Here is a 15599-nt window from a genome sequence, read left to right on the forward strand (position 1 = left end):
CCTCCCGTGATCCACGTGCCCATGTGAGCTTGCCCACCGCTTCGTGATCCTTCCTTTGCCCTTTCCGAGCGATTCCATTTGTGTGCGTTGTTCTGCAACTTTTTTTTTGAAAGTCGTTCTTCTGCAACTTGTGATGAATGAATTAATGGCAATATTCTCAAAAAAGAAAAGAAAAACAGATATAAAGGAACAGATCGGACGCTGCAGTCGGGCTAGATCGAACGGTGAGTCATCATAAAACTTTCTCTTCTGCGAAGATTTCGTCGATACCCCGTGGATATCGTCCTTCTAGCGCTCCCGTTCCATAATTGTAGGACTACCACTACTACTCTATTTAGCAGATCCCTTTCCTCCTCATCCTCCTCCATCCCATTCGGCCTCCACCTCGCGAAGCATCACGACGCCGCCGCCGACGTTCCTCTGCATCGTGCAGTTAAATCCCTAGCTAGTTCCCTGCTACCCACGTCAGGCGACCAAGCAGTGAGACTACAGTTTACCGGAGAGGTCAGCGGCGTCGCGACTCGTGCGAGACCTTCTGGCCGGCGTACCTATCAATGGCGGGAGTCGGGAGAGGTCTTATATGGCAGATCTACGTCCAGCCAGAGGACGGATGGACTCCGGCAGAGTTGGAACTTGGAACTGCGCGTGAGCGGAATATCTGTAAGCCTCCATAAACTCACCATAGATATTTATATCCAATCAGTTCTTGCAATACTTTGCGTCATGAAACATCGATTTGGGTCGCTACCCACCCACCCAAGCCGATGGGGAGAACCTTCAGGCGACCATCTAATGATCTCACATTGCTGCGATCTGAATTCAGGCACCTCTTCTTTTCAAGATTTCAGAGTACCAAACGTGTTGTCATATATCAGCTCCAAATAAAGAGATAATAGGAAACCACCTTTATCGGCTAGTTTGTTGGTAGGTCAATTGTTAGATGAATCTAACACTGGGAAAAGATTGTGATCCCACTTCAGTGGTCTTTTCTTCCCAACCTTATTTCATTAGCCCTTTTCACTTCTGTTTCTGAACCTTTGGTGCGCATTCGCGCTGACATTGAGGCCCTCGGGCTAGTTTTCTGCGAGTAATTAGCTTTGTTTGTCTGGTTTTCTTTTCCTTCTTTGTTCTTTCCCTGCTGGTAACAGCATGTACAATTTTCCCCCCTCTATAATGAATTTGGCAGAGCTCCTGCCGTTACCCGTAAAAAAACAAAAAGTACAAAAACATAACTTATTGATTTCTGGTGCTCATTAGTACTATAGTGACTACTACAAGTACACAATTACTGATTGCGTTCTCCGCGTGATTACACTTATCGTATACTATATATGTTTCCTTTTGTTCTTTTACTGAATTTGAACTTCTCCTGACGCAATGACAAAATCTGGTGATTGTAGGACGAGGAGCTTGCCGATGTCTATGGCAGTCGATCTAGATGGCGGCCAGGTCAAGTTTGTTCTTTTGAGAGTAAGTGTTATATATTGCTTTCATTTTATTGTATACGCATTAATTAGATCACAAATGGCTCCATTCAAACAGAAAAGACTCTTTCACGATCGTTCGTTCCAAGCTCCTTGGGTCCCCAATCAGTTTCTGATCTGGATGTGTCCCTTTCCATATCAACAACGCTGGCCCCACCTACTCCTTTGACATGAAAGCAGCCCATCTAATCTCCCCCCCCCCCCTGAATCCTTGACAAAAGCCTAATAAAACAGCCCTACACTTTCCTAACTAGCTAACTGCTTCCTGTTGGAAAGCGAGAGCGCATTAGCCTTGCCCCCATTCAAACTTAGGAGCATCACTTTTAATGAAATAAACATAAAAAAAATCTTTGCTTTTGTATCTTGATACACCTTATGTTTCACTTTATTTAAGAAAACAACAAAAGATTTGTGTTCTATCTCTCAAAGTCATTAAAGAAAAGAAAACCCCAATATATATTTTTGTCCTTTCGTCTACGGTTCTTTTTTAGGATGACATCACTTGAATAAAATAGTTGGACATTCTTAATTGGTTTGAACAAAATGATGAGCGCAGATATCGATTTGTCAGCTTCTTGCTCATCCTTTTAAATCTTCAGTCAAAAGAACAAACCACTACCGAGATGGCATGCCCCATGGTTTGTGGAAGTAGTTGCACAACATAGGTGAGACAATTCGTTGAGACATGTTCTTTCCTTCTTCTTGCATACTATGCAGAATGAGTCAAAGCGGGATGAAGATTGTAAGTGCCGAATCCGTCCACACATGACACATTTTACCCCTGTGTCACTAGATCAGTTGGTTGGATCCTAGTAAGATGGACCTCCGTTTGACACCACCTTTCTTGTCCTTGAAGTTTTTTCCCGGCCCTCATTGATATCGCAAACCATGCGCAAAAGAATCCGTAACGCCACCGGAACATTTGGAAGCCTCCTTCCACTTCTTCTTCTCTCTTGTCTTTTTCTGACCACCATAGAGGACTCCAATCCTCTCAATCCTGACAGTAGTTGTTCTTCTCTTGTTGCTTGCAGCTTTCTCACACATGTCCATTTTCCTTCGCATCTCTTCATCCTTGTAGAATGCATCATAGCGGTGCTAGCTTTAGTGGTTGTCATGGTCATATCATGACCATGGTCCTTGGAAACTACAGTGGTGAAGGGGAGGGAGAGAATAGTAGGATCAATATTATTTTGGGCCACTCTCATTGTTGTAACCTGTCATCACACCATGATAGTAGATGCAAGAAAACCTAATGATAGACCGGACGCCCCTTTGGGATCCACATCCATGTATACCTTGGGCTAGACACCTCACCTGCCTCTGAGCACATCAGAGTGTTAGACAAGCCAAAACTGGTAGCAAGTCCATCTTGAGATGGCCCGTAGACCATAAGAGATAGCAATGAAGCTAGCCACGTCATCCAACTGGACTGGCCCACCTAGATAGGCGCCCACCTCTCACTATGCCTAGACCATTGGTGGAAAATCTATGGTTTATGCAATCTCTGTCAAGGAGCCACCGTTGGTGTGGATGAACCAAAGAAGGTCTCTCGAGCATCGCCACCAGTGCATCTCGTTGGCTCTACCCTTTGGGGCATGTCGCTTTGACGCACAAGGTTGTCCCAGATCCAAATTGCCATCTCGATAGTGGGGCCAACAACATCAGCATAGAAATGTTGGTGCTTGGAGCGAAGGCTGAGCATCGTGTGAGCTTGAGGATCTCCACAACTTCGCTACTCATTAATGTAACAACTAGAGTCAACACCAACGGTCCCAAAACTGAGCTCGAAGGTTCTTGTGACGATGGGACGGAGCACGGCCGGTGAATTGCATAGAGGCTTCCCTAGTAGTATGTTGTTGTATGTACCAAAACCCAAGTAGATAGGCACAAACATAACTAGATAAATATGGCAGGATTGATGAGATGGCAATGTGGTGCCAATTACTAATGATGTACACAGAAGATGTCATCGGTTATCATGCTATGGTCGCCAGCTTCCATGTTGCTGGGTCGAACCTCTCATCCCCTTCATCGCATGTTCATCTCCTAGAGAGCATTCTTCATGATTGACTTATTTGACTTGGGGGCCCCGAACTTTTTTGTGGCATGATGATACTCCAACTATACCACTTCGTACTCCTCGGGCCTTCGACATGTTATTCGTCAATGATCCGTAACTAGGAGGCCGTGAAGGTCGTCAATGTATTTGTGCAAGAAGTTGATGTCCATACTTAGTAGCTCAAAGAACTCTAGGGTCTTTTTGCATGCCATGAGATTCTCGTGGGAAGACGAAGAGGCGGGCATGGCCCTAATGCCCTCGGCGATGTTGCTCGTCTCTGTGATCACTCATGTAGTGGGTGTCAGGTTTATGTGCTTCGGCATACACCTGTGGAGGAGCGACTTCCGGTCGTGACAGAGCCCATAGTATGCCCTACACCATTGAACGAGAGTAGTTGGCGGTAGATGGGGCGGCGTCGTTGATGTGAACTATCAGAAAGCTTTTGCTGGTATCAAAATCGGTGTCTAGGCCTAGAGAGTTCTAATGACATCTTCTTCACTGGCTATGTTATTGCTATAATCCTCAAATGCTTTGGGTACTGACTTGTGTGACCTTTGGATTCTCCTTGGACTTGACATCATAATTCAGTTTTTTTCTTCTACATTGTAGAATCAAGCACATGATTCAAAGATTCAAATTTCATAACAACTTTGATGCACAAATAAATTAGCAGGTACCAAAATGAATGACATAAAATTTTCAACTCACTGAAATGTACTAGACATGTGCAAACTCAGGAGAACAGTACATGTCCAAGGAAAACGGAATGAGTTGGAAGTAATGTCTTGTTCATTTTAGTGCCTACTGGTATATTTGTTTTCAAAATAAGTCTTTATGGAATTTGAATATTCCGAATCATATGTTCTATTTTACAACGAGGAAAAAGAAAAGTTCCGATGATGATGTCAAGTCCAAGCAGGATCCAAAGATAACTTGAGTTAGTAGTGAAGGACAATAGCAATAACCAAGCTTGCGAAAAAATGGCAGAGGTCTACATCCCTAGACACAGATTTAGACGTCGTCCAAAGCTTTAAAAACTTCAAGATCATCGTCAATGGTGCGGACCGCGAACTACTCATCGTTTACCGTGTAGGGCATATTACATGTCTTGCCAAGATCGGAAGTCGCTTCTCGATGGGCGTATGCCGAAGTACATGAACCCGACTGCTCACTGTAGAATTGATCACGGGGAGGGTCAACATTGCCGAGGGCATTAGGTCCTTCCTCGTCTCTTCGTCTTCCCACGAGGACCTCATGGAGTGGAAGAATACCCTGGAGTTCTTTGAGCTGCTAAAGCATGGGCTTCGGCTTCATGCACAAGTGTGATGATGACCTCCTTGGCCTCCTCATTGCCTGATCTTCATCGGATCGCTTGTCGACCTAGTCCAAGGGGTACAAGGAGGTGAAGTTGGAGTGTGCTCCCTCCGTGGAGAAGCTGAGGGCACTTGCGTCAAAGATGTCGAGCCAGAAGACTGCTCTCAAAGTGATGGAAATGGAGATGTAGGGTCGAACACAAAGAAGAGGGTCGACCAAGCTATGCGACTGATGACGCCTTGTGTACATTGTTAGTGACTGGAACCACACAACTATCTCATCGTACTTGCCCTATCTATCTAGCTCTAGTTGTGTCTATCTACTTGGTTTTTGGTACACATGTACCACTAGAAAGGATGTTGTGTTTTCGTGCACATCAACTTTACCTTAGTTTGCACAGCAATTATGTGTGATGAAATGGTTATATGTCGTGTGGTTTCATGGTTTGTTATGAGCGTGTGCTATTTGTTTATTTTTGTAGCTGCTGTTTTGGTGCCAAACTGAACATACATGTTTTGATTGAGTTCATTGTTACGTTTCATGAGGGAAAGGAGATGAAGTATAGGTAAGTAGCTTAAGAATCATTGATCTTCTCAGACTTGAGGAGGAAAAACAACATCTAAACTTAACTTGAGACTATGTTAAGAAACAACTCAGGGGACACGTGATGACCAATTTATGGAATCTTTTCTTGGAAGATAGATTTATGGAGTCCTAAGCTGTTATCCAATATAATCCAGGCAGGCAATGTGTCTTAATGAGATTATACAATACGAGTAGAAAATAAAGAAGGATTGCTTATCTACAATATAATCCACCTACTGATTCTTGCACGTACACGACGGAGAGGTGATTCTTGAGAAGCGGAAAACGATCACCATTCTTTTGATCATTTATCTGACCGTTTCTTGAACCTTTGTATTCTTGAATTCCATTCTGTGTGTTGTATTCTTTTTTCTCATGTTGGTACAATGTCTGAGGTTTTCGTTAACTCCCTGGTATGTTAAGTTTTTTAAAAGTGAGTACAATGCAGACTATGTGCACCAATTTATTTTGAGGAAAAGGATATGTTCAATGCTGCAACAAAGGTTGTGGTGGGAAATGTCGAACACTCCTACTTTTGGTGCGATAAGTGGCTCGATGGCGTTTCTCTGGACATCGCACCATATATCATCGGCCTGGACACCCCCTCTACTAGCGCGCAGAACGATGGCTGAGGTGTTGCTTGATTCTGCTTGGTTAAAAGACATATGGGGCCCCTTAACATCGGCGCTTATCTTCAATTACTCGAGCTCTAGGAAAGACTTTGCTCTTCACCCAGAGCATGATGATAGCCGGTCATGGTCGTGGGAGGCTAGTGGTAGTTTCTAGGTCAAGTCCTACGTGGCACACTTTGTCACTTCTTTATGATCAGCTTCGATGAGGCCATTTGGAAGGCTCCTGAGAATCTGGACAACTGATCAAGGTCTCCCACATAACGAACTATGTGCCATGTGCAGTGTTGTGCCTGAGGACGACAGTCATCTCTTTCCCGGCTGTGCCGTTGCCAGACTGCCAGTATAACTTTGAAACACCATCCTCCAATAGGCTAACTTGCCGTCCCAACCATGGATCAGGACCTTGTGTTCTGGGGGATCACTGCTAGGGAAGCTTACCACGGTAAGGACCGGAAGAGGCTTGTTTGTCTCTGTATCTTGGGGTCTGGACCATATGGAGAGAAAGGAATGCTCTTGTTTTTGACATCAAGGTTACTCCCATCGTTCAGGTTGTGAATAAGCTTACCGCAGATGTAGAGTTGTGGCTAGGAAAGATTTAGGTTGTTTTCTTTTCTTTCCCTTCATCTGGCCTTTGGCTGTTCTATGTCTTTCTGGTCTGGTCGTTGGCCGTGTTCTTGTTGTTCTGTATTTGACTTTGATCGGTTTTCTTCTGCTACAAAGTTCACATATAGTTCTCTTGCATGGTTGAAAAAAAATTAGGGGCTGTTTGGTTGCCACCCTGAGCTATGTGCCTGAGAATATTCCTTGCCTGAAAGAAACCTGAGGGTGTTTCACAAATTGCCTAACCAGGCAGACGCAAAATCTCAGGCGGTGTTTGGTTGGTGTCCTGAAAGTACGCCTGTGTGGGTAGATGCTCCAGGCAGTGTTTGGCTACATTTTTGCCTGGGTTACACTCTGCCACTTGTTGGTCTCGTATTGAAGGGATAAATTAATGATCAGATAAAATCAGGCATAACCAGATCAAATTATCATTACACTTAAGGTTTCAGTTTACATAATAATTTTGAGAACACAAAAGTCTACTACCACTCGTCTAGTGCTAACATGTCCAAAAGTCACGTTCCCTATCAGATCAGTAATTAGATTGTTTCAACACAATAGTACCTGATTTAGCACACGATCTGGACAAAGGTGCTAGAAAAGCAAGGAATCGTAGCAGGCAAAATTGCAGCCAACCACCTTGTCCAGGGCACGACCAAGAGGGCAACGTTATCAGATCCAAAACATCTTGGAGCAGCTCTCCTCCGGATCTAGACGTTGGAGTAGTTTCCCTCCGGCAGTCCCCACCTTGATGGATTGATTTTTTTCGATTTCTCTCCTCCGTAGGAACCCTAAGGAAAGGGGAAAAGTGAGAGGGAGAGTGGAGAAGTGAGAGAGAAAGGGTAATTTTACTCAGGCATGGTGCGTGGGATTGCAGCGATTCTCAGGCCTCCGATTTTCTAGGCCTGAGTCAGGCACGGTTCGACAGGCAGGTTCGTCAGGTCAAATATCTCAGGTAGGCAACCAAACAGACCTCAGGCAGGTTACAGGCTGGTGCTCAGGCCAGGCAACTTGTGTCAGGGTGGCAACCAAACAGCCCCTTAAAGCCTGTGCCAGGCTCGTGTAATCTTGTTTCCTTGCCTTTTCATTGCGGGATATTTTGTAATCTAGAGACTACTATTGCTGCTACTTTATTGCTAGATCACTAGTTGAGATTTAGTAGAGTAACGAAATTATTGATCTACTAGTTTATGTTTACACTCATAACAATGAGTAATCTGCCATGGTTGCTTAACTAATTTCTAGAGGAAGGGAGAGACGGCAGCAGGTGATTCCTAGTCTGTCAAGACCGAAAAGGGGCAGAGAGTGGCATTGTTGCATCAAATGTTGTAACAATGAGCAGATGGTGAGAGCCTTCATGTGACCATCAAATGATCTTACATTACTGCAATTTCACGCACATCTTCTTTTCCAAGCTTCATAGTTTCCATATATTAACTACTAAAAAAGGAAACCACTTATTGTTTAGTTGGTCGGTTGGTTGGTCGTTCGATAGATCGAACACTGAGGAAAGGCTGTTATGATGCATTGATGCCACTTCATTAATTTTTTATGTCAGCCTTTTTTCCTTGTGTTTACGTATCTTCAGTCTTACTACCTTGCGGAACAGCCCGACAAACCAAAAATTATTTGCGTATGTTTTTTCTTCCTGTGCTAAATAGTACTGCAGTGACTAGTATAAGTATACAATGATGTTCCTTTTTGGTCTTTTTTACTAAATTACAACTTCTCTGGCACAGAAATTTGGTGATTGTAGGACTAGGAACTTCCTACTGGTGTTGCTCAGCAGTCTATGACAACGAGTTTGTTCCAGATGGCGGTGAGGTGGCCTTTGTTCCTTTTTGAAAGTAAGAGTTTTGTTGTTTTAGTTCTCTTGTATATGTGCATTAATTGGACCATAAATTACTCCATTGAGATAATTACCTTTTAATGATACGAATGATGTCTTTACATCGCAGTAGTTACTTATTGTTTTCTTTTCCATCTTGACCATAATTTTTCATAAAGTATAAACATACAACTGATTGATCTAGCCTCATTATGGTGTATCATGAGGCCAAGAGAGCATGTAGAGTGACAAAAAGCATCTAGTCTTTCCTTATAAAACAAGACGTACCACTAAAACTTATGAAGTACTCCCTCCGTTCCGATTTACTCGTCGTGGTTTTAGTTCAAATTTGAACTAAACCCACGACGAGTAAATGGGAACGGAGGGAGTACAATACACTCTTAATCCCGTCATTTTATTTGTGTATTAATGAGTGTATCTTAATGTACAAATAAAACGATAAAATTAGGGAGTGTATCTTACTTTATAGGTTTCAGTCATAGTTCTCTTTTTATAATGAAAGCATGAGCGCTTTCTTTGCTCAATCTCCATGCTCTCCGGCCTCATCATCTGCCATAATGAGGTTAGATCAAAGTTGTACACTTGTACTTACAAAAGTTATGAATTTAGGATCAGATGAAAAAAAGGAACTATTGTGACGATGTAAAGACATTTTTTTCATGAAAAGTTATGCTTGTAGTTGTGCCAAATTTTGCTCCAATTAATGTGTACACAAGAGAACCAAAAAAAAACACTTACCCAGTGGCGGAGCCAGGAATATAGTATGAGGAGGGCCAAGTGTAGTAAATCCTTGCTAGGGAGGGCCAGCTCATAAGAATACACCAGGTAAATCATCCACTTATTGATCTTGCCTTGTTGTGGCGGATCATGAGGCCAGAGAGCGTATAGTGTCCAAAAAGGCATCTAGTCTTTCATTATAAAACTAGAACTATCACTAAAACTTATATGAAGTAAAATACACTACTTAACACTACTAACACCAAAAAGTATTTCCATACAGCCATTTTCTAGATAAAATAGCTACCGCGAAGATAGATTGGTTTTGCTTCTGAATCAATGTGTTGTGTAATTATGAATGCCTCTTTTATTTGCCAGGTTCCTGAGATCCTGTATAGGTCTCTTGATGTGAACCTTGTGATTGGAATGTCTTTCAAGGTCTGACCTTATATAGACTTTTGTTTAAACTGATCGATTTTTTGGATGAACATTACGATTTCGCAACCATTTGCCCATTTTTATCTATGACTTGCTAGTTTTTTTTAAGGTGCTAGATTTGATCGTCACTCTTTGTGGAGATGAATCATATGAGCAGCTAGATGTTGTCACGTAATGTTCCATATGGTGAAGAGGAGACTGGTAAAGTACGTGCTAGGAGGTACTGTATGTACATAGTGAGTCAGTTGAAAAGCAGTGGCGGATCTATGATCTCAAAACACTCTGGGGGTGCCGCGGTTAATTTTTTTAATGTAATTTGGTCTAAATGTATCATAGCTCCAAGTTAGCATTAAGATGTTAGATAAGTATTGTTAGGTAAGGTTTCTTTGCGCAACCCTTACAATTCCATGTCATGTTTGTGTTGTTTCCTTCAATTCCCTTTTTATATAGTTATATCTGATGGATAAGTCGGTGTACTAGGGTCCTTGTGGGGCTGCAGCACATGGTCCTTGTGGCAGTTAGGAGGATAAAGTCCTGGACCATCAAGGACTGGCTGTTAGAATAGAGTTCTGTTCTTGACCATCAAGGACTGTCCGTTAGCATCTTAGACTGGCATCTTGGCAGCATCTTAGCATATGCCTTGGCTGGCTAGCAGCCTATAAATATGGCATTGTGTGAGAAATAAACCAACGAAAATTGTCCCAACTCTCCTAGTGTCATCCACAACTATCAATGCTCAGGCTGAAAGGTCTAACAAGTGGTATCAGAGCCACGTTAACCTGTACCCTGAGCATTTCCTGTGAGCAGCCCAAGTCGATAGTAGCAGCTGCTCTGTCTGCCTCTGGTTACCTTCCTCCCTCCGGACTGTCGAGCAGCAGCTCGTCTTCATCGGCCTCCTCTTCACGCAACAGCCCCCCTGCAGCGAGCCATGTCTGCAGGTCGCTCTCAGCACACGGCTACCTCGAGCATGCGGCGCCGGCAGGAGGCCGAGCGCGCCGTGGCAGAGGAGCGTGAGCGAGCGGCTGTAGCAGCAGCTGCTGCAGCGGCAAGAGTGTCGAGGCTGGCTGCAGCGGAGCTGGCAGCAGCCAGAGCGGAGGTAGAAGCAGCCAGGGCGGAGGTAGAAGCAGCAGCAGCAGCAGAAGCAGCCCATGAGGCTACGGCGGATGCCAAGGCACTCCGCGGCAGCCCTGATAGCTCCAGCAGCTCCGCGCCTGCGGACGACGGCGCCGACGCAGATCGCGCCAAAGTGGCGCAGGAGCAGACGGCGCAGTGGGCAGCCGAGCACGCCTGCGCTCCAGGTGGAGGCGCGCACCACGACGGCGGCTGCAACGACCAGGACCGCGGCCTCTACGAGGTACGGACTGTGGTTAGGGATGTTGGTTCCAGTGTTGGGTGGCCTACCCTCACTAAAACCAACTACGTCGAGTGGGCCGGGATCATGAAGGTCAGGCTCCAGGTGCAGCGCATGTGGGAGGCAGTCCAGGACAGCAACGTCGACCACCTAGAGGATCGACGGGCACTGGACGCCCTCATCGCCGCAGTCCCGCCCGAGATGCAGTTCTCGCTTTCCAACAAGCGGACTGCCAAGGAGGCTTGGGACGCCATCGCCGCAGCACGCATCGGCAGCGATCGTGCTCGCAAGTCCACCCTGCAGGCACTTCGTAAGGAGTGGGAGAACCTGGGCTTCAAGCCAGGTGAGGACGTTGATGACTTTGTTCTCCATCTCAACACTCTGCTGCAGAAGATGGTGAAGTTTGGCGATGCCACCTACACCGAGGAGAGAGCTGTCGAGAAGCTTTTTCGGTGCATTCCCGAGAAGTACAAGCTGATGGCTCGCTCGATCGAGTCGTTGCTGGACCTCTCCACGATGACGATCGAGAAGGCGATAGGCCGTCTCAAGGTCGTCGACACCGACGAGCCACAGCCCCCCTCGGGGCCCGTCACCACCGGCGGGAAGCTGCTCCTAACTCGGGAGCAGTGGGATCCCAGCCTTGGTGACAGGAAGAAGGGGGAGCCTTCCTCCTCGACGGGCGGCCGCAAGCGTGGCAAGCAGCGTAAGGCGCGAAGAGGCCCCCGGGCAGGGCACAAGGACGTGCCGAAGGTGACGCCCGCGGAGGCACCAAGGACGGCGCCGCTGGCAAGCCCAAGCCGGCACAAGACAACAGTTGCCACAATTGTGGCCGGTTTGGCCATTGGGCCAATGAGTGTCGGCAACCACGACAAGGCCAGGCTCACGTCGCACAGGCGAAGGAGGAGATGGCTCTGTTCATGGCGCATGCAAGCATTGAGCTACCCTTGGCGACTCCAGTCACAAAGGCTTTCATCCACCTCGATGAGCCAAAAGCACACGCTCTTCTCAGCGATGGCTCCGGGAAGGACAAGGCTACGGGGTGGTGCCTCGACACCGGTGCCACCCACCACATGACCGGTCGAAGGGAATTCTTCGCCGAGCTCGACTCCGATGCGCGAGGCTCCGTCAAGTTCGGGGATGCCTCCGCTGTGGAGATAAAGGGCGTCGGCTCCGTCATCTTCACCACCAAGATGGGAGAGCACCGGCTGCTCACCGGTGTCTACTACATCCCCGCACTAAGGAATTCCATCATCAGCTTGGGACAGCTGGATGAGAACGGCTCACGCGTGCTGATTGAGCATGGGGTCCTACGCATCTGGGATCGCCGGCGTCGCCTTCTCGCCAAGGTGCCCAGAGGTGAAAATCGACTCTACGTCCTTGATGTGCAGGTGGCACAACCGGTCTGTCTCGCTGTCCGTCGAGACGACGAGGCGTGGCAGTGGCATGAGCGCTTTGGGCACCTTCACTTTGAGGCCCTGAAGTGTCTAAGTGCCAAGGAGATGGTGCGAGGCCTGCCATGCCTCGACCATGTGGAGCAGTTCTGCGACATCTGCGTGCTGACAAAGCAGAGACGACTCCCCTTTCCCCAACAGGCGATTTTTCGGGCTAAGGAGAAGCTGGAGCTTGTGCACGGAGACCTGTGCGGCCCGATGACGCCAGCCACACTAGGAGGTCGACGCTACTTCCTGCTGCTCGTCGACGATCTCTCCCGCTACATGTGGGTGATGATCCTCGGCAGTAAGGGAGAAGCGGCGGACGCCATCAGGCGCGCGCAGGTTGGTGTGGAGGCGGAGAGCGGCCGCAAATTGCGCGTGTTGCGCACTAACAATGGCGGCGAGTTCACGGCGGCTGAATTTGCGTCGTACTGCGCCGATGAGGGCATCCAGCGCCACTACTCCGCGCCGTACATCCCGCAGCAAAATGGCGTCGTCGAGCGACGCAACCAGACGGTTGTGGGGATGGCTCGGGCTCTCCTCAAGCAAAGAGGGATGCCGGCTGTCTTCTGGAGAGAGGCAGTGCTAACGGCCGTCTACATCCTCAACCGCTCTCCTACTAAGGCACTCGACGGTAGAACTCCGTACGAGGCCTGGCATGGGTGGAAGCCGGCGGTCTCTCATTTGCGGGTCTTTGGCTGCCTTGCGTTCGCCAAGGAGCTCGGCCACATAGGCAAGCTCGACGACAGGAGCACTCCGGGAGTCTTCATCGGCTACGCGGAGGGCTCAAAGGCCTACCGCATCCTCGACCCAAAGACACAACGTGTGCGCACAACGCGAGACGTCGTGTTCAATGAAGGGCGAGGGTGGCAATGGGACAAGGCGGTGGACGACGGCTCGACGCCGACGTATGACGACTTCATTGTCGAGTACGCCCACTTCAAGGAAGCTGGGGGAGCAAGCAGCTCCTCTTCACCGGGCACGTCTACCCCGGCCCCCAAAACTACATCGACTCCGGCGCCTGCTACACCGACGACACCACAACCGGCGACGCCGCATACTCCAGCCCCGGCGGTCGCCACTCCGGGCTCATCTTCATCAGCACCAGCTCACGCAGAGCACAACCCGATGAAGTTCGCTTCCTCGCTCACTCACGACGAGGAGCGTATCGACGCGTGGTATGACGGCGAACCACTGCGGTACCGTACGATGGATAATCTGCTCGGCGACTAGCCGGTGCCAGGACTGGTGCCACGTGACCTGGAGGCGCAGCTACAACTCGCGTGTGAAGACGTCGAACCACGGTCCTTTGCAGAGGCCGAGAGAGACGCAGCATGGCACGCCGCGATGCAGTTGGAGATGGATGCGGTCGAGCAAAACCGCACCTGGGAGCTCGCTGATCTCCCTCGAGGTCACCGCGCAATCACCCTTAAGTGGGTGTTCAAGCTGAAGAGGGATGGAGCCGGCGCCATCATCAAGCACAAGGCTCGCTTGGTGGCCCGAGGCTTCTTGCAGCAGGAAGGAGTCGACTTCGACGACGCTTTCGCTCCCGTGGCACGGATGGAGTCCGTGCGACTTCTCCTTGCGCTGGCTGCCCAGGAGGGCAGGCGTGTCCACCACATGGACGTTAAGTCGGCATTCCTCAACGGCGACTTGAAGGAGGAAGTCTACGTGCATCAGCCACCGGGGTTTACGATTCCCGGCCAGGAGGGCAAGGTGCTCCGCTTGCGCAAGGCTCTCTATGGCCTGCGGCAGGCACCCAGGGCGTGGAACGCCAAGCTGGACTCCACGCTGAAGAAGATGGGTTTCGAGCAGAGCCCGCATGAGGCTGCCGTCTACCGACGGGGGAGTGGAGCAAATGCCCTGCTGGTGGGCGTCTACGTTGACGACCTGGTGATCACCGGCACCAAAGATGCAGAGGTGGCGGCGTTCAAGGAAGACATGAAGGCCACGTTCCAGATGAGTGACCTGGGGCTCCTCTCCTTCTATCTAGGGATTGAGGTGCACCAGGACCACTCCGAGATCGCGCTTCGACAGTCCGCCTACGCCAAGCGCATCGTTGAGCTAGCTGGGCTCACCGACTGCCATCCAGCTCTCACTCCGATGGAGGAGAGGCTGAAACTGAGCCGCGACAGCACGACGGAGGAAGTGGATGCTACGCAGTACCGACGCCTTGTGGGGAGCCTTCGCTACCTCACTCACACACGGCCGGACTTGGCATTCTCCGTCGTCTATGTTAGTCGGTTCATGGAGCGACCAACGTCGGAACACCAGCAGGCAGTGAAGAGGATCGTCCGCTACATAGCAGGGACCCTCGACCACGGCCTCCACTACCCTAGGTGTCTTGGGGCGGCACACTTCGTCGGGTACAGCGACAGCGACCACGCCGGCGACATCGACACCAGCAAGAGCACGAGCGGGATCCTCCTCTTCCTCGGCAAGTGTCTCGTGAGCTGGCAATCAGTCAAGCAGCAGGTGGTGGCCCTGTCCAGCTGTGAGGCTGAGTACATAGCGGCCTCCACCGCCTGCACTCAGGCGCTCTGGCTTGCTCGACTGCTTGGTGATCTTCTCGTTCAAGACACCAGAACGGTGCAGCTCCTGGTGGACAGCAAGCCCGCCCTGGCCCTGGCAAAGAACCCCGTCTTCCACGAACGGAGCAAGCACATCCGACTGAGGTATCACTTCATCCGTAGCTGTGTGGAAGAAGGGAGCATCGAGGCGAGCTACATCAACACCAAGGATCAGCTCGCAGACCTGCTCACCAAGCCCCTTGGGAGGGTCAAGTTCCTCGAACTTTGCTCCAGGATTGGGATGATTCAACTCTCCCACAAGACGACGTACAAGACTTAGGGGGAGAATGATGGATAAGTCTGTGTACTAGGGTCCTTGTGGGGCTGCAGCACATGGTCCTTGTGGCAGTTAGGAGGATAAAGTCCTGGACCATCAAGGACTGGCTGTTAGGATAGAGTTTTGTTCTTGACCATCAAGGACTGTCAGTTAGCATCTTAGACTAGCATCTTAGACTGGCATCTTGGCAGCATCTTAGCATATGCGTTGGCTGGCTAGCAGCCTTTAAATATGTATCCCCAACCCCTCGGGTTGGTATGGCATTGTGTGAGAAATAAACCAACGAAAAT

The 15599-nt window shown here is 48.8% G+C and overlaps 1 long non-coding RNA gene across 1 annotated transcript; it reads left to right on the forward strand.

Annotated features, from left to right (window-relative positions):
* Positions 1-328: 328 nt before the first annotated feature.
* On the forward strand, positions 329-10245 carry LOC119275188. Its single transcript, XR_005135553.1, has 4 exons — positions 329-660; positions 1401-1470; positions 8414-8521; positions 9619-10245. It is a non-coding gene; the product is annotated as an uncharacterized LOC119275188 (long non-coding RNA).
* Positions 10246-15599: the final 5354 nt, after the last annotated feature.

The sequence above is a fragment of the Triticum dicoccoides genome, chromosome 3B (genome assembly GCF_002162155.2).
Source record: "Triticum dicoccoides isolate Atlit2015 ecotype Zavitan chromosome 3B, WEW_v2.0, whole genome shotgun sequence".
NCBI classification, from domain to species: Eukaryota; Viridiplantae; Streptophyta; class Magnoliopsida; order Poales; family Poaceae; genus Triticum; species Triticum dicoccoides.